This window comes from Myotis davidii, unplaced genomic scaffold, assembly GCF_000327345.1.
Source record: "Myotis davidii unplaced genomic scaffold, ASM32734v1 scaffold299, whole genome shotgun sequence".
In the NCBI taxonomy this organism is placed as follows: Eukaryota; Metazoa; Chordata; class Mammalia; order Chiroptera; family Vespertilionidae; genus Myotis; species Myotis davidii.
Window position 1 is genome coordinate 8,615,341 of NW_006293088.1, and position 19,326 is coordinate 8,634,666.

The 19,326-nt window shown below is 51.2% G+C and overlaps 1 protein-coding gene and 1 pseudogene across 1 annotated transcript in view; both read right to left on the reverse strand.

Moving 5' to 3' along the window:
- CAMTA1 (calmodulin binding transcription activator 1) overlaps positions 1-19,326 on the reverse strand; it is a 749,204-nt gene that overhangs the window by 364,588 nt on the left and 365,290 nt on the right. The gene's annotated exons all lie outside the window — the stretch shown is intronic.
- Positions 5,325-5,877, reverse strand: LOC102775150 (annotated as a pseudogene).

The window sequence follows — 19,326 nt, forward strand, 5'->3', positions numbered from 1 at the left end:
GGTGCACGGATTCGTGCATGGTTGGTGTCGGCTGGCCCGCCCTGATTGGGGCCGGCTGGGGGGAGAGGCTGCGGGAGGTTGGCTGCCTGGTCCTGCCCCCGATTGGGCAGGCTGGCAAGGGGGAGGGGCCGCAGGAGGTTGGCCAGTGAGCCCCACCCCGATCAGGGTTGGGGGAGCCATCGGGGGCAGGGCTGACCTGGGGGAGGGGCCGCCAGATTATTTTTACTGTCATGCTTTTTGAAAAACATGTTTCTAAAGAAGTATTTCATCTTCAAAGAAAGTTGTAGAAAGAACTCTGGCCAGTCCTCTCGGATACAGGCTTCCAATAACTTTCAGATCCACCACTGAAGGGGTTAAGACACCACAAAACTCCAACGAACAAAAACTGATGGCTGCATGAAACTGCGAACAACAAAATCAGCAGGACTTCAGTACATGGGCCTGAATGGACTAATGAGGATGATTATAATTTTTATGACTTTTTGTTTAAAAGATTGCTGCTTCTTTCATCTTTTGTTTTCCAGTTAGAAGCCCTCCATGACTTATGGCAATTTCGTAAAATAGATTTTTGTGAACAAAGATGAAACATTTATCTTTTTCTCCCTCCCTGGTCCCTCCAGGGTTCGGACACTCTCAGTGAGTATTCCTATTTTCATGGCGATGTAGTTCCGTAAGAACCCGTCCTCCTTCCAACAGGACACGGCTGTAAACACTGGTCATGCCACCGAGGCTGTGACTGGAATGTCACATTCAAGAGGGATGTGCACAGACTCGGATGCGACCAGGCAGCTCTGAGGAACTAGGGGTGAATTCATGGAGCCAACAGAGCCCCCAGGAAACCCAGCCTGACTCCTGCTCACAGGGTTCCCAGCGGCCGTACAGGTGCGTAAGGATGGCCACCTCCTGGCAGGCCCAGGAACCCGTGGGTATCCGGGGGACCTTGAGAAGAGAGGGTTTTACCCAAATCGAAGGTATTGCAGGGAAGTCTGAGAAGTTCCAGGACTTGATTTGCTAACAACTTAGTCGTGCTGTGGTTCTGCTTGACAGGAAAGGAGGCAACGACAGAAAGAAAAGTAACGTTTCAGCAACACGCCTTTGCGGGCGCCACATCCTGGTGCTGTTAATCGTCTTTGAGGTTTTGTTTTCTCCCTGGAAATGGACTAGACCCTGGATTCTTCTGGTTCCTGCCAACAGTGAGCTATACCACCCTCCGATCGAATGCTCCCAAGTTCCTCCCACCCTCCGACCTGGAATCGTTAGAGGTAAAGCTGCCCTTTCCCAAAGCCACGCGAGCTAAAGGTAGATGGCTCCGGGGAACCACCGTGACAACCCCCGTCTACACCGTCTTGTGCAGGCCCCCCAGAAAGATCCCCGGAGAGACACAGACTGCACCCCAGGAAAACCCACCAGCTGCCTGTCCCCTCCACCTGAGGACGCTCCCACCTGGCATGGAAGTCCTCCCACATGCCACCCCCGGCCTCAGAAACTGGCATTACAGTCTGTCCAGGCCCGAACCATTGTTTTTCTCTGTTTCTACAGACGTGCCTCTTAGGGAACCTCTGACTGTTCACCTGCAATGCGGTTAACTGAGCCCACTGTTCTCAGGACTGAGCCTGGTTCCAGGAGCCGGAGGAATCTATCCACGCAGCTTGCGCACGGGAAATTCCCGGGGAAGTTCCAGAGGCAGGGCTGAGGGGAGACAGAATCCGTGACTCCACAGCGCGCCACGTCAGCGTGCAGATTGCTCGAGTCGAAGGCCATCAGGCCTAACTGGCCCAGGAAGAGTCTTTCCTAACCTCTCCCTGATCTACTTAGACCTGAGACCTGAGATGGGGAGCCTGGACCGGAGAGAGCCATCAGCAGGGGTGACTGTTTACACAGAAACCTGTCTCCCACACTGGCTCTCCCCCCGGCCCCCTGTGGCCCCAGGCCCCGCCCCTTCTCCTTTGCTCAGGATGGCATAGGCGCCTCAGTTTCCTTTCTGTCTGAGGGACACGTACCCTTGGGGTCCAGCACGTACAAAATTAAAGGTGTTGTTTAGTCTGTTTTGTGTGAACTTAATTATTAGAGCAGCGGAAGAGCCTGGAAGGGAGAGGACAAGTTCTCTCCCTGGGCATTTCGGGAACGTGGGAAGGGCCTTGTCCTCCGCCATCTTCAGCAGAATGTAATCCCCCAGGGAACCAGGGTGTCCAGGTAAACGGCCTTAATCAATGGACCTGTCACTTTACCTTGCAGTAATGAGCAACCTAACAGTGTCCAGTCCAGCACCCCGATGCCATGAGAACCTGCCCGGCTCTGCCTGGTGGGGCAGTGCCCCCTCCATAGTTCACAGGCCCTGGGAACAGCACAGGGAAAACCAGGCCAGCTGCACGGGCCCCACAGGCCCCTCAGTGCCAAGGAAAGGAGGCTGGACTGCCCTCCCAAAACATAATAAAGAACAAGTTGAAGCTGGTGGGAAGGGAGCTGGTGGGGGAGGGAGGGCCCAGTGCTGCCCTGGAGGAAAGAGGTGAGCCAGGCCCCACAAGGGGGGGCCACTCAGGAAGGCCTTTAAGGTAGCACCCACATGAGAAGAGCAGGGAGACAGGAATGGAATTGAGGGCAGAGAGTAACGGCAACCGCATGGAGGCACGGAAGCCCTGCCACTCAGCAAGGCCACCAGCTCCCAGTCAGTGCCTCATGCTGGCAGAGCACACTTCATGCACATCTTCGTGTACATCTATGTCTACTCCACATCTATGTCTACTCTACATCTATGTCTACTCTACATCTATGTCTATTCCACATTTATATCCATGTCTTCGTCTACTGTATGTCTATGTCTACTTTAGGTCTACGTCTACTTTAGGTCTACGTCTACTCTATCTCTACATATACGTCTACATCTTCATCTACGTCCATGTCTACTTTACGTCTACATGTGCATCTACATCAATGTCTACATCTACATCTGTGTTTGCATCCATGTCTCCACCTTTATTTAGGCCTACCTCCACATTTACGTCTACATCTGTCTACTCTATGTGTACATCTACATATAAGTCTACATTTTTATCTATGTCTGTGTCTACACCCACATCTACTCTACATCCATGTCTATGTCTACATCTACATCTACACCTATATCTATGTCCATGTCTCCATCTACATCTGTGTCTATCTGATCTGCATCTACATTTTTGCACTCTCACAACCCTATGAGGTAGGTATTACTATCAATCTCAACACATCAAGCCTTTCTAGCCAGAAAGAGTCACTCTGACTCCAGATCCACCTCTAAGGTGTCCGATTTAGCAAAGACTGCGGGGCCAACCCAGGTTCGAATCCCAGTTCTGCTCTTCCACCTGGGTGATCACTAACGTCCTGGAAGTATCCCTCATCCAGTGGACAGGGGTTTGGTGGGTGAATTGCTCCCTTCCTTGCCTGTGGTTGGGATGGCTCCGAGGCCACCCCAGGCCCCTTGCCCTGTGGTTAGAATTCCTCTGGGTGCTCCACACCGTCTTGCAGGGCATAAGCTCCAGTTGCCCGTGGAGGTGACTTGCTGGGGGGAAATGCCCTTTATTTGTATTCCCCCTGTTCCTTTCACACCTCACACTCCCCTACTAGAGTTCCCTGGGGCCACCTCCCAAATGAACTGCTGAACTCAAACCCGCATCGCAGGGTCTCCTTTGGGGAGAAGCTGAACCAAGGCTGACAGACTCAGGGCGCCTCAGGGAGAGTCGAGGCCGAGACCATGAGGAGGAAGAAAGGTGAGCAGCGGGCGCTCTGTTCTCACCAGGGAAGCTTCTAGTCAAGTGTCTTTTAATCTAAGAAACTGAGAGCTGGCAAAACCAATAACGCTCAGTGTAATATGGTCAAACGATCATGGGGTCACGGGGAAGACTACTGCAAATTTTCAAAGTAAAGAAGCAGGAGCAAAATCAAGATATATATTAAATAGTTCATGCATCTAATAGTTTATATAAATGTGTGTGTCATATACACATGTGCCCACAGAAGGAATGATGGAAGTCTCCGTTTACAATATAGAAAAAGAAGATTACTAAATACCTAGGCATAAATTAAATAAGGAATTCCCCAAACTATAAAAATCTAAAGGACACAAAGGTCGTTTTCAATAAATGCAAAAACATAATGTTCTTGGTTAGGAAACATAAAGCTCATGAAAGGTTAATTTTTAAAAATATTTAAAATATTTAATTTGTAAATATAACGTAATGACAATGAGAACCCATGAGGATATTGTTTAGAAAAATGTATTATAAAATGTATTAGGAAGGAAAAAAACGCTAAGAATAGCCAGGAAAACTCCAATGATGAATACCTAGGTGTGGCTAGCCCTATCAGCTACTTAACACAATATATAACGCCTCTGCATTTTAAAAGTATGGAATTATTAACAGACTAATGGAACAGAGCAGAAAAAACAGAAATATTCCCACTTACACACACAAAGTTAGTGTTCACTACAGGAGGGAAGGCAATTCAGTGGGGGGGACGGGACTGATTTTCAATACATGGCATTAGAATAATGACAGGCATACGGAAGGAGGTAAAACTGGGTCTACCCCTCGCATCACACAGCAGCATAAATTCCAACGGAACAGAGATTTAACTGTACTAAATAAAACCACACGTCCTCTAAAAGCAAGTGTAGCTACATTTCTCTAACAGCGGCTCTCAACCTGTGGGTCGTGAACAATGAAAATACATCCTGCAGATCAGATATTTACATGACGATTCATAACAGTAGCAACATTACAGTTATGAAGAAGCAACGAAAATAATGTTATGTTTGGGGGTCACCACAACACGAGGAACTGTATGAAAGGGTCGCCGCAGCAGGAAGGTTGAGAACCACTGCAACCTGAAAGTGGAGGACACTTCCCTAACCGTGATTAAAAATGTAGCAACGATGTGTGAAAGCTAGGTCCATAAAAGGTAGGTCTGACTGTATACAAATAACCCAGCATTTTACACTCCTACTGGGGCTGCACCAGGGTTCCCACTTTCCACATGCTCCCCGACACCTAGTGGCGCGTTGTCTGTGTCCTGGATTACAGCCGCTCTTGTGGGGGTGGGGTAGCATTTTAATTTGCATTTCCCTGATGACTAATGGTGGCGAGCATCTTTTCATGTGCTTATTAGCCATTCATATGATTTCTTTGGTGAAATGTCTACTTTAATCTTTTGCCCATTTTTAAATGAGTTCTTTGTCACCTTCTCTCTGAGTTGAAAGAGTTATTTATATTAAATCTGGATACAGGTCCTTTATCAGATGCATGACTTGCAAATATTTTCTTCCCAATCCATGACTTTTCTTTTTCTTTTTGACAGATCCTGCCGCAGGTTTATTTGTACAAATAGCACAGGAGGACGCCAGCTCCAGGCAGACAGCAACCAGGGGTCCCACCAGTCCTTCCGTCCTCACATCAGCAGACAGAGGCCTCTACTGTGGAGCCTTCGTGGGGGCCTGGGCCCCTTTGGGAGCCTGAGCTGCAGCCGCACCCACAACCTGGGCCTTGGCCTTGGGCCGGCGGAGCCTGAGCCCCTTGGTGATGTGGGCATGAACACGTTTCCCAAGCTTGGGGTGAGCGATGTAGGCAAGTTGACTGAGCTCGCAGCTGCTGCCCTTTGGGATCTTGGGCCTGACCGTGGGCTTGACGAGGGCCTTGGTGACCTTGGCACATGCACTCATGGCCTTGGCGTGGTTGGTCTGCATCTTCTTCAAGCCCTTCTTGTTGTGCTTCTTGGCAAAGCACATGTTCCTTAGGAACTTGGGGTCTACCCCCTTAAGAGATTCCTATCTTTGCGCCAGGGTTTCTTGATGCCATTTCTGTGCCATTTTCAGGACTAGTTGTGGTTCTTGGACTTGGCCATCTCTATACCGAAGCCCGTCACTCCTGAAGCGCCTGGAATGGGAAGAGCAACTTTTCTTTTGGTTTTTTGTTTGTTTTGTGTGTGTGTGTGTGTGTGTGTGTGTGTGTTTTCCTTAATATATTCTACTGGAGGCAGCCTGCAAACCAGGCATGTGCCCTGACCAGGAATCGACCAGGCATGTGCCCTGACCAGGAATCGAATCATGACCTCCTAGTTCATAGGTTGATGCTCAGCCACTGAGCCACACCAGCTGGGCTTAATGGTTTCTTTTAAAGAGCAAACGTTTTTAATTTTGGAGAATTCTAATTTATCTTTTTTTTTTCTTTTATGAGCCATGCTTTTAGTGTCCTAAGAATTTTATGTCTAACCCTATGGTCAGTTATGTGTTTTTTTTTTCCAAGAGTTTCATAGGTTTAGCTCTTACATTTAAGTCTATGATGCATTTTGAGTTAATTTTTGTGCAGTGTGAGCTAAGGCTCCAGGCTGATTTTTGGTACATTGTATCTAATGGTCCCAGGACGGCTTGGTTTGGGTTTTGATTCTATTTTTTTACAAGGCTACTCTCTGCCCCATTGACTCGCTCTTGCACCTTTGTTGAAAATAAACTGACTGACCATAAACATAAAGCTCTATTTCTGGACTTCACAATCTGTTCTCTTCCCATCCGGTGACAATACTACCTGCCCTGATTACTGCAGCTTTATAATAAGTTTTGAAATCAGGGAGTATAAGTCCTCCAAGTTTACCCGTATTTTTCAAAATTATTTTGGATATTCTAGGTCCTTTGTATTTCCATATAAATTTTAAGATTTGTTCGACAATCTCTGCAACAACCACAAGGCCTGCTAAAATTTTGATAGGGGTTGTATGGAAACTAGAAATCAATTTGGAAATAATTGCTATTTAACTATATTGAATTATTGAATCTTCAAATCACTTCCAATCACAGAACATGGAATGTCTCTCCATTTATGTAAATCTTTAGTTTCTCTCTTTAAGACTTTGTAGCATGGGCTTTACATTTTGTAAATTAAATTTATCTAGGTACTCGATTCTTTAGATCCTATTGTGAATTAAGTTGTTTTTCCAATTTCATTGGAATTTTTAGTGTTTTCCCACTATATACAAATACAGTTAATGTTTGTGTATTGATACTGTAGCCTTGATACTGATACCTTGCTAAACTTATTTATTAATTTTAATGATTTTTTTGCATTTGATTTAGAATCCTCTACCTTAAATAAATATAGTTTCACTTCTTTCTTTCCGTACTAGATGCCTTTTTTTTCTTGCCTTATCACACTAGCTAGAAGCTCTGGTGCAATGTTGAAGAGAAGTAGTGAGAATAAACACTCTTGTCTTGTTCCTCATCTTAGAGGAAAAACATTCAGTTTCACCATTAAATATGATGTGAGCAGTATCAAAGACTTAAAATCATGTGGAAAAGATTTAGGAACTAACTCAAAGAGGCTCCAACTGATCAAAGACAGGACAATTAGAGCATCAATAAAATAGTAAGTGCTGTGAATTAAACACATTGAATACGTCTAAATCCATAAGTTCATAATGATCCTGAAACACACAAGCACAACACCAATTGATTACTATTGGAGGATACTAGTGACCTAATGCAATGTTTTGAAAACTAAAAAAACAAAAAACTAAACAAAAAAAAAATGAGGGAGGGAGGCGGGGTGGGGGGGAGAGAGAAAATAAAGAATCAGGCATTTATCCTATTTCCTGTACAAACTGTTCCTTTGAGATAGCAAATAGACAAAGAGAGAACTCTGTCTACAAAAGTATTCCAGCCAATAAATGAAGAAGTGAGAGAATGTGTTGTAACCCCTAATGAATGATGGATCATCAACAGTGACGGACATCACAGAAGAGAAACAACCAGGTAGTTAGTATGTGTCCCTGATGGAAGAACATTTTTCTGTGGAAAAAAAGAAAAGAAAAGGAGCTTGAAATCAATCAAGTCTCTTGATCTAAGTCCCACGTTATAAGACGCACAGAAGGCAGGACACAGTGAAGGACCTGCGGGGCTATGGTCAGCAAATCCAGATTGTGGGAAACTGCACAAGACAAACGTCCCCGATTCCTCAACAAACTCAGCGAGAAAGAGGTAGGAACCATCTGAAATGGGAACATGTAGGTTAAAAGAGATAGAAAGAGACACATCATCAGTCACAATGTGTAGACCTCACTCTAAGTCCCATGATTGAATACTGAACCAAAAAAACACACGCCAAACACAAATAGATGGCATTTGTGAGACAATTGGAACTTTGAACAGGACTGGATATTTAATGTTATTTAGAACTAGAGGCCTGGTGCATGAAGTTCATGCACATGGGGGGTCCCTCAGCCCGGCCTGCACCCTCTTAAATCCGGGACCCCTCGGGGGATGTCTGACTGCCAGACATCCCTCTTGCAATCCGGGACCGCTGGCTCCTAACTGCTCACCTGCCTGCCTGTCTGATCACCCCTAACCCCTCTGCCTGCCAGCCTGATGCCCCTAACTGTTCCCTTGCCTGCCTAATTGCCCCTAACCCCTCTGCCTGCCAGCCTGATTGCCCCCTAACTGTTCCACTGCCAGCCTGATCGCCCCTAACTGTCTCTGTCTTGGCCTCCGCCACCATGGCTTTGTCCGGAAGGATGTCCAGAATGACGTCCGGAAGGTCGTTCGGCTGTCTGATCTAATTAGCATATTATGCTTTTATTAATATAGATTGTTATTAATTTTAAAGAGTATGAATTGTGGTGCAAAAATATTTCTAAAAAGAGACCTTACGTTTTAGAGATACAGACTGAAACATGTGCCAATGAAATTATAGAGTGTCTGAGATGTGCCTCACAATAACGTGTGTGGTGGTGGGAGGAGGGGTGAACACCACGGGTTGCGTGTTGGCCATAGTTGAAAGTGGATGGTAAGTATGGGGGAGTTCACGAGACTAGTTTATTTATATTTGTACATCGCTGAAATTTTCCATAATAAGTTTTTTTTAATATTTTTTATTGATTTCAGAGAGGAAGGGAGAGGGAAAGAGAGATAGAAATATCAATGATAAGAGAGAATTATTGAACAGCTGCTTCCTGCACATGCCGCACTGGGGATCAAGCCTGTAACTGGGGCATGTGCCTTGACCAGGAATTGAACCATGACCTCCTGGTTCATAGGTTGACGTTCAACCACTGAGCCATGCCGGCCGGGCCCATAATAAGTTTTTAAAAAGATGATCATGGGACTTAGAGTGAGCTTTAGGTCACATCTTAAATCTTGGCTCAGCTCCTTATGAGCTATGTGACCTTGAACAAATTACTTGACCTCTCAGTTGTAGACGGTGTGAGGGACACAAGGTGCCCAGCATGCCACCTGCCACATAATAAAGTTCCTCATGACTAATAAGGACAGCCTGGGCCCCTTCGTAAGGTTCCCCACAGGGAACGTGATGGGAGGACCGGGTAAGTAATGAAATGGCACGTTGTTGGGAACGGCTGGACAGTGCACCCAGGGGAGAGGCTGTCCCTAAACACAAGGCGCACTCCTCCGCCACTTTAGCACATGATGTATCTTTCACATTAGGCAGCGAGAAGATGATGAATAACTGAAGAAACAGGAGTAATGTGTTCTTGAGAGGGTTTATGTGTGGATATTAAATAGGAATTTATGGAGCAATGGGGGGTTGTATCCAAGACTAGGTTAATCCTACAAAAGGAACAGTCTGGATACTCTTTCCAGTGCCTATGTCCAAGTTTATTTTGTGTGTGTGTGGTGTTTTTCTTTTTTAATCCTCACCCAAGGATATTTTTCGAGAAAGTGTAAGAGCGAGGGCAAGACAGAGAGAAATAGCAAGGAGGCTAGTCATTGCTGGGGAGAGGAAGCCAGGCATTGCTGCCTCCTACACGGTCCCAACTGGGGATCGAGCCTGCAACCTGGGAATGTGCCCTTGACCGGAATGAACCTGGGACCCTTCAGTCCACAGGCCAATGCGCTATCCACTGAGCAAAACCGGCTAGGGCCTAAGTCCAAATTTAGAAATCAGTGAACCCACACAGCTCAGGTTCATGGCTCTTCCCCTAGACCTCCCACCCACTTTCCCCGTCACTAACCGACTAGCTACACTTCCATGCAGACACCTGGGACTCCGCTTGCTCCTCCAGCGACTGCGGACTTCCTCAGAGCTAGGGTGCTAGTCTCTTGTCAGCCCGCCTGCTCCCCCCCCACCCCCCGGATCTGGCCTAGAGGTGGCAGATTCTGAGCTGTGAGCTCCATTCTGGTTGACCAGCTCTTGCTCCGGTGAATTCCTCAGATCTGTCCTTGCAGCTTCCCTCTGAGAACAGGTGATGTCCTCGCTCCCGGCAGGACTCCGTGCATAACATTTGGGTGGCTTCTACACCGTAAACACCTGCAAAGACTTCCCCTACGTTCCCGCTAGAACCCAGACCCTGGGCAGCCGCTCGGTGTCTTCCCCTTGCCCTGGTTCCATCCGTCCTGCTTCAAGGCACACAGCAGGGCCTGGCTGTCAGGAAGTTCCCGCAGCCTCCAAGCCCTGACCCCAGTGTGAAGCAGCCCCAGTGGCCAGGCAGGGAACGCTGTGTCATAGAGAGCGGGTGTGTTCCTGAGCCAGCGTGAAACCTCCCTCCCAGGGGGCAGTTAGAAAACGAGAAACGCCGCCCTTCATTGCAGCACATGCATGTTATAGACCCATGCCTTTCTCTCCGATCTTCCAGCACAGACCACACAGACCGACCTGGTTCCAATGCACCATTCGAAGCTCAGAGCCGGGTCTAAAATGTCACTAATAAGAATGACAATGATTACTATGACAACAAGAGCAGCCTTGTACCAAGTGTGACGGCGCGTCAGACATAGGGTCAAACCCGAGACCCCCGTTTCTCATTCTCAGCCCACAGCCACTGCAGTGGGTGAGTCCCATGGTCCGTTTCACAGATGAGAAGGTTTGGGGCACAGACAGGAGGCCGCTTTCCCAAGGTCACAGAGCTGGGGGGCACAGAACCAGTGAACCATCCACTGCAGCGCTTCCTGGCGTCTTGGTACCAGTCCCAGGCACACCCAAGGTGCCCTCTCCCACCTTCAGAGCCCACAGAGCCGCTCAGGGCCCACCACGTCTTATAAAGGAAGGATCGTGAGAGCCTGATTTAAATTGTTCCCATAGCCCCTCCCTTTGTTGCGGGGAGGAGGGGGGAGACATCGGGGAAGGGGATGTCTCCTCGCTTATCTCCCTCACGCACACACACCCAGCGAGGCAGAAATTGATGGCTAGAGCACGGCGAGGTGGGGAGAACGCCAAAGGGAAGCCGGAGAAGCCACCAGGACAGCCCCAATCTGAGAGGGAGGGGCTGGTTTAGGAACTTTGGCCTTTTCCTTCTGCCTTGTTTATCCGGGCCTCAGGATTGGGGGGGACAAGGAGCGAGAAGGCTGGTGGGGAGCACGTCCCCTCCCCCACCCCGCCCAGCCACTAGGAGCTGTTTATGGACTGATAGGGAAGAAAGGGCCGTCAGGCCGGGCTGGGCTGCAATCTGCCAGATATGAAAACCAATTGCTTTGCATAATACAGCCCAGCTGGAGCCTTCGGAATAATAAGGACGAGGAGAAGGTAACACCAATTTGCCTTATTTGATTAGCACCTTGTTGGGCGGTGCAACCCCGGCTCCTTTTCATTAAAATAAGGGCAAATTGAAAATCGTAAAAGAGGCTTTCTTATCCGGGAACGAGCTACTGGGTGAATTCATACGCCTAAAAGCCCTGAAAAACTGAGACCTCTGGCTCCCTGCACCTGCTCCACTGTGGCCACTGGAGCCTCCGCGGGCGCTGTCCAGCACCCGGTGCTGAATGTGGGCGGTCTCCCCCAGGCCACAGGCCCAGCCTCGCAGGAACCCCAGTGGGCACGAACCCGAATTTTCCTGCACCTGAACCCCCTCCGTGGCCAGGACGTCTCAGTGGGGGACTGGAAACAGAATGAGGGGCAGCTCGAGCTTCCAGACGCAGAGGAAGAGACCAGTGTGTATTTCCCGGGGATCATTAAACGCGGGCTGCTGACCTCAGCTTCTTCATTCACATCGTGGCTGGAGGTCACAGGAAGCAAAGGGCGCGTGGGAGGAGGCAGTCGCGACCAGAATGGCCCGGGCCGGTCTGCAGGACGCAATCATGCCCTGCCCCGAGCTCCCGGGCGCACGGATGGAGGCCGGGAGCTCCTCCATGACTGCAGTGATGTACTCAGTTACTGTTTACTGAGCAGCTACTGTGGGCCAGGCCTCTGCAGGAGGTACTCCGGGTGCCGTGTGGACAGAGGGCCCCAAGCCCTGCTTTTTTTGTTGTTTGTTAATCCTCACCCAAGGATATTTTTCCATTGATTTTTGGAGAGAGTAGAAGGGAGGGGGAAAGACAGAGAGAAACACGTGGGTTGGTTGCCTCCTGCACAAGCCCTGACCAGGGGCCCAGGCGGGGAGGAGCTTACAACCAAGGTACGTGCCCTTGACCAGAATCGAAGCCAGGACCCCTCAGTCTGCAGGCCAATGCTCTATCCACTGAGCCACAGCGGCCAGGGCTAGAGCCCTGCGTTTGTGATGCTCAGGGTCCAGCTGAGGAGGGAGAGGCCTGCTGCGTGCAGCTCTGGAACTGGGGGGAGGAAGGACGGAGACGGCCTCCAGCAGGCATGTCCTCTAACAACCGGCAGCACCGTGGGGCAGGCAGCTGGGGAGAGCTCTCCCAGGCCACGGCATCTGAACAGAAGCCTGGACGAAGGCGAGGCCCAGTCCCAAAGGCTCCCAGCAGAGCTTTCTGGAGAGCTCTCTGACAGCAGCAAGGTCAGCAGCCCGGTAGGTAGGCCTGTGGCGTCGCTGCGGGCAGAGGAGTGGGGGAGGCGGGCGATGAGGCCAGGGAACCGGCAGGCCTGGGTTTGGGGGGAGTGCTGAACAAGAGTGGACTTTGTTCTAAATGTGCTGAAGACACACATTAGCCAGGCAACACGAATGTATTCACTGCAGTGAAGGAGAAGTGAGGAGTCCGGCTTTAAATGTAACAGTGAAAAAATAAATAAAACAAAATAAAAGTAAGTGTGACCATAAATGTTGTGAAGAAAAAACACAGGGAACATGAGAGGCTGTGTCTAGGTTGGGGCAGGAGGGTCGGCCCCCTACCTGGCTCCCAGCCCCCCACCCCCTCTGAGAATCCTGAACTTCACCCTCACAGGGATGGGAAGCAACTGAGGGTTTTGCAGCAGAGAAATGGGGTGATCCTTTAGACCTGCATTGTCTGGCTCACCCAGTTCTTATGCCTCCCCCATAACCCGTCATAACAACTTGTAAACAGTAAGCACTTCATAAATGCTCATCAAATGGGTGAGATGATCAAGCACTCAGTGGCTGAAATCCTCTCGGGTTTCTTGAAAACAAAACGGAAAACATCACTTGCATTTACAGTGATTGGTCTGTGACAAAGCAGAGAAAACACGGTGAGAGAAGGGGACCCCTCCCCCCTTTCTTTGGACTCAATACCACTGGAAAGACGGAACTCTATTCCTGCGTTTCGTGGGCATCACTCACGTGCCCCGGCGTCTGGGTCACTCGACCCCACTGACATCTCATTGGCCAGCACTGTGTCCCTCCGTGGAGCCCGGCACTCCTGCAAACCCTCACTTGTCATATCCAACGCTGATCTTTTATTAATAATCCCGTGTAAATCCGAGAGAAAATGAATGTGTCATCTCCGAGCAGGAAGGACTGAACATCTCAATGTGACGGCCTGTTAGAGGCGCCATTTATCATCAGCACGCGACTCGGGGCGAGCGTCCCACACCCGGTGGGAGCGCCCGAGACCATGAATCTCTGGGAATTAGCTCGGGGCCAATGATCCCTGTTTCCCCCACCCACCACCTGGGAGATGAGTCCTGTCTCCGTGGGAGAAAGAGAAGGAGGAGGAAAGCGAGGAAGGAGTCCGCTGCTCTCCTTCCCGGAGGAGATCAATTTTTCTCAAGGAGACAAGGCAATATTCATTTTGTGAGAAGGGAATAAAGCTACACGCTAAAGGCCAATAAATGGAGCCGTTCTGATGAAAACTTCCTCAAATCAAATGTAGGGGAACCTCTTAATGGGCTTTGTTCTTCTCTTCCATAATCCATAACTATTAAGAGAAAGACGGTGGAGAAAAGATGCCACCAAGGGGAGCTGGGTACACACCAGGCAGGGCCACCTTCTGGGAAGATGGACCGAGGTCACTGCGGGCATCGGTCTCCGCCCCTCACCACGAGCGTCCTGTGGCTCCTGCCTGCCAGGCACCGCCACAGACTCAGGCTAGCACCATACGGACACGGGCAGGCACACCCCGGCCTTCAGGGGGCTTCTCCAGCAAGGAAATCCGGAAATCCGCCAACAAATAAATAAATAACAGTTACATGCTACAAAGGAAATAACCCGATAGGAATTCTGCACGTTGTCTGGTAACCTGTGTTTTTAATCTTCAGTGCAAAGCTTCACAAGGCATTCTGGAGTGAATCCGACTTCTGGCTCCAAAGCAAACAGGCTGTCGGGACAAAGGCGTGGGTGTCTCTTGGCCGGGGCCTGGGAATCCCAGGGGAGCTGCCAAGCGGAGCCTGAATTCAGCCTGGTCGCCGCTGCCTCCCCACCCGGCTCTTGACCCTGGAGGCACACGCTGGCCTAGACCGAACCCCTCATGCCACACACATGGCGAGCACTGGGACCTCGGATGCCTGCTCGGCCCACCCCCTCCCTTCAGCTCGCCCTTCTGCTCCAGACCTGGCCTAGGGGGCTGTTGGCTGCTTCCCAACTTCACACCCACCGACCAGGGTGAGGATGCTGCCTGGGCAGATCCCCAACAGCCCGGAGCCAAGGCTGCCTGCCCCACCCAGAGAGGGGGACCCACGGGCTCTCAATCCGTGTGCAGACGCGAGTATACCCTGGATGGGCCCCCACTGCTGTGTAAGCAAATCTGCCTCCTCACCTCGAACGCAGGTGCCTGGGACACAGGGGTCACCCCTATGCCAGCTGCCCCGTCCCAGCACCCAAGGGACCATCACTCCTGTGCCAGCTGCCCTGTCCCAGCACCCAAGGGCCCATCACTCCTGTGCCAGCTGCCCTGTCCCAGCACTGAAGGGCCCTTCACCCCTATGCCAGCTGCCCAGTCCCAGCACCCAAGGGCCCATCACTCCTATGCCAGCTGCCCTGTCCCAGCACTGAAGGGCCCTTCACCTCTATGCCAGCTGCCCTGTCCCAGCACCGAAGGGCCCTCCCTCTGGCTGCTGAGCTCAGGGAGGGACTTCCAGGAAGGAAGGGCGCTATCTGCCCCCAGCAGGTCAGGCCTCAGTGGCCACAATCTTTGGCTCCTAGAGAGGTCTCATGCCCCCATGCCCAGCCATGCACCCCTGGATAGAGAGGCACACTCCTGGTTAAATGCCCCCATGCCCAGCCATGTACGCCTCCCATGGAGAGGCACACCCCTGGTTAAACGCCCCTGTGCCCAGCCGTGCACCCCTGGATAGAGAGGCACTCTCCTGATTAAACGCCCCCGTGCCCAGCCATGTACCCCCGGGTGGAGAGGCACTCTCCTGGTTAAACGCCCCTGCGCCCAGCCATGTACCCCCGGATGGAGAGGCCCTCTCCTGGTTAAACGCCCCTGCGCCCAGCCATGTACCCCCGGATGGAGAGGCCCTCTCCTGGTTAAACGCCCCTGCGCCCAGCTATGTACCCCCGGATGGAGAGGCCCTCTCCTGGTTAAACGCCCCTGCGCCCAGCCATGTACCCCCGGATGGAGAGGCCCTCTCCTGGTTAAACGCCCCTGCGCCCAGCCATGTACCCCCGGATGGAGAGGCACCCTCCTGGTTAAACGCCCCCGCACCCAGCCGTGTACCCCCGGATGGAGAGGCACCCTCCAGGCTTTTCCAGGTGCCCAGCACCACCCCCGGGGCAGGGCTGCGCCATCACAAGGACCATCTCCGATTCTCACGGTTATAGCGTGATCAGCACGGAAGGTGTTTGGCTCAATAGAGGCCGCTCCCCGCCTCTCGCCGGAGCCCGTAAATCAGAGCCTGCGGTCGAACGGCCGTGATGCTCCCTAATCACGTCCCGCAATATTAATAAGGCTGCTTAATGCACCCGCTTCCTTCTAAATTGTCACATAAAATTTTGGTAAATGTCAGACACATCATTTAGTAGGAAACGATGTTTTACTGCGGGAGCCGGGCGGCTGGGAGGGAGGCGGGAGCCCTGCGGCGACCTTAGGGCTCTGAGCGCTCTAGCTGGGCCCCTACCCTGGGCCCTTCGTCCCCGTCCCCCCGCAGAGCAAGACGCCCGCTGGGTCCTTGCGGGACCTGGGGACAATGAACCTGAAGTGGAGAAGGAGAGGAGCAGACGTTCACTGAGAGCGGCGGTGGGCCGGGCTCGGGCTGCACACGGCATGTCCCTAGATTCCTATACACTGTGCTTGATCCCAGACGGACCCGCGGGCGTGGGGGTCCCGACCTGGGAGGCGAGGAAGCAGGGCCAGGCGGTGGGTGAGCCTGAGCAGCGGGTGAGGGCGCGAGTGTCCAGTGTCGCCACCTCCCAGCAGAGAGCAGGGCCTTCCCTGGGGACAGGGGACCACGACTGCTTCCTGGGCAGGACACAGAGCCTAAGGAAGCCTGTGCCCCTGTGACTATCACCTTCTCTGGAGAGGAGGCCAAGGCAGGGCCGGGAACCCAGCATCATCCCGGTCCTCTCTGCATTTCTCCCGGGCAGTTGTCACCGCCCGGCACGTGGCACTGCGGTGCCAACCTCACAACTCCTGTGGGCGACTGGACCTCCCAGGGGTTCCCATCCCCTTGGGAAAGAGATGTTCCGAGCTCCAGAAATCCAATGCCTCAGGAAATGAATTCCCACTGCAGGTCAGAGGCATGCCCAGGACATTGCTGGGGAAGGGAAGGGAGAGTAGGAAGAGGGGGAGGGAGAGGGGGAGGCGTGAGAGGAGGAGGGCTTTGTGGGGAATAATAGATTCTGTCATTACTGAGAATTTGCACCAGCTGAGGCACCCTGTCCAGCTGGCAGCCTTTAGCCCTTTCAGACACTTCTCGACTCTTCTCCAGCCTCCACGAGGACAGGGGAGGGCCAGGCCCTTTCTTTCCATCACGCTGCCGCCACGGGCTGATGGAGACACCTCGTGTGAAATGGTTACAATGCGCAGGCAGGTGCCGCGGGGCTACCAGGGGACAGCTGCTTCCACCAACACACACACCAATGCCTCTCAGGCCCAAGAGTCTGGCCCTGGACAAGGGCCCAACCCCAGGAGAAAGGCACCTTCCCTCCAGCCCGCAGCCTGCTCCCAGCAGCAGGGCCCACCCTCATGGCAGAGAGCAGTGGCACCGAAAAGCTGAGAATTTCAAATGATGACGAAGTTGAAAGATGAAACCAGTTCACAGAAGTCGGCCAGAGTGACTCAGTGGTTGAGTGTCAACCTATGAACCAGGAGGTCATGGTTTGATTCCTGGGCAGGGCACATGCCCAGGTTGTGGGCTCAATCCCCAGTAGGCAGCCGATCAATGATTCTCTCTCATCATTGATGTTTCTATCTCTCCCTCTCCCTTCCTCTCTGTAAAAACTCACTAAAATATATATAAAAAAATTTCTAAAAAAAAAAAATATATATATATATATTAAAAAAACAAAGCAATATAGAGCAGATTTCCTTTAAAAATCATTGTAGCGTGTGGAAATCATTTTAGAAAACCTTTCCATCATGAACACACGCGTGGGACTGGGCAGTTCTGGTCCTCCTCTGGCCACTGGGTGAAGCGGAGCCCGCACGTGGTGCCCCTGCCAACGATGGGGCCTACAGTGGTGCTAATCCACGCCATCCAGCAGAAAGCTCACCAAGTGCCCCGGCCCCTGGCTTACAGCCTGACCTTGAGCAGCCTGACCTTGAGCAGCTATCACATTCCCAACTAAGCCACAGTCTCTCTGGCTGTAAAGTGAGGCCAGCGAGACATACGGCCGCACCTCACAGGGAGCTGCCTGCCTCCCACCAGGGGACGTTCGCGAATGGCCTGCCTTCACGTGGAGGCCTGCACTGCGTCTATCCCTGCGCACGCCCTGAGGGTCTGTGGTGCTGAGGGGGAGTGTGGCTGTTCTGTGGTTACAATCAGCCTGGCAGCAGCCTGGCCTCTGGGGCTGATCCAGGGGCTCTGGAGTCTTCCTCCTGATTGGCTGCCATGGCTGCCTTCTCCCCACCACACTGAAGACAGGACGATGCCTCCGTGAAATTTCTCCCAGATCCAAACAAAAACCTGAGAGCTAATAAATAAATTAAAACACATCTAATAAAATCAAATGTGAGCTTACAGGAAGCCTGCTTGCATATTCATGAGCCAAGTGAAAAGCCCCATGAGCTCTTCTAAGCTCCTTATTCGTGGGGAGTTGGAGATTTAACACATGCTGGGAGGATTTCGTAGCAAATATAAGCCTGGCAAAGGCACATCCATCCATGAATGTACTGAACAGGCCTCTGTTAACCATTCCTTCGCATTCTCCTTAGTTGGCATCTTCATCTCCATCTGTAACCCTAGTACCTCCTATAAAGAGTAGGCACTCAGTTGATTGCTGGCTGGATTTCAAGGAGGCCTGAGTCACTTCCTCCAGGAAGCCTTCCTGACCCACTGAGCTAGGTTTGGTGACCCTGCTATTTATTCATTGCCCAGCAGTCCTCTCCCTGCCCAGCACCTACCTCCAACACACACACACACACACACACACACACACACACACACACACACACCTATTTCAAATCTTTATTCTCTCTATTGGACTGTAAACTTACTGAGGGTAGAGGCTGAATCTGCTTTGCTTCTGACAGCCTCATATATACATGGAGGAAACACCTAATAAATCATTAGATAAACAAAGCAAAGGATGAATGGATGGACAGATGGATAGATAATGGATGAGTGGATGGGTAGATGGGTGGATGGACAGTAGATGGATGGATGGGTGGATGGATGGAAAATGGATGAGTGGATGGGTAGATGGGTGGATGGGTAGTGAATGGATGGATAATGGATGGATGATGGATGATGGATGGATGGATGGATGGAAAATGGATGAGTGAATGGGTAGATGGGTGGATGGGTAGTGAATGGATGGATAATGGATGGATGATGGATGGATGGATGGATGATGGATGATGGATGAGTGGAGGAGTAGATGGGTGGATGAGTAGATGGATGGGTGAATAATGGATGGATGGATGATGAATGGGTGCAAGGATGGATGGATGGCTGGAGGGATATATGAGTAGATGGATGAGAGGTAAGAAAAGGCAAGGTAGCCCTAGCTGGTTTGTCTCAATGGATAGAGCATTGGCCTGCGGACTGAAGGGTCCTGGGTTTGATTCTGGTCAAGGGCACATGCCTGGGTTGCAGACTTGATCCCCAGTGTGGGGCG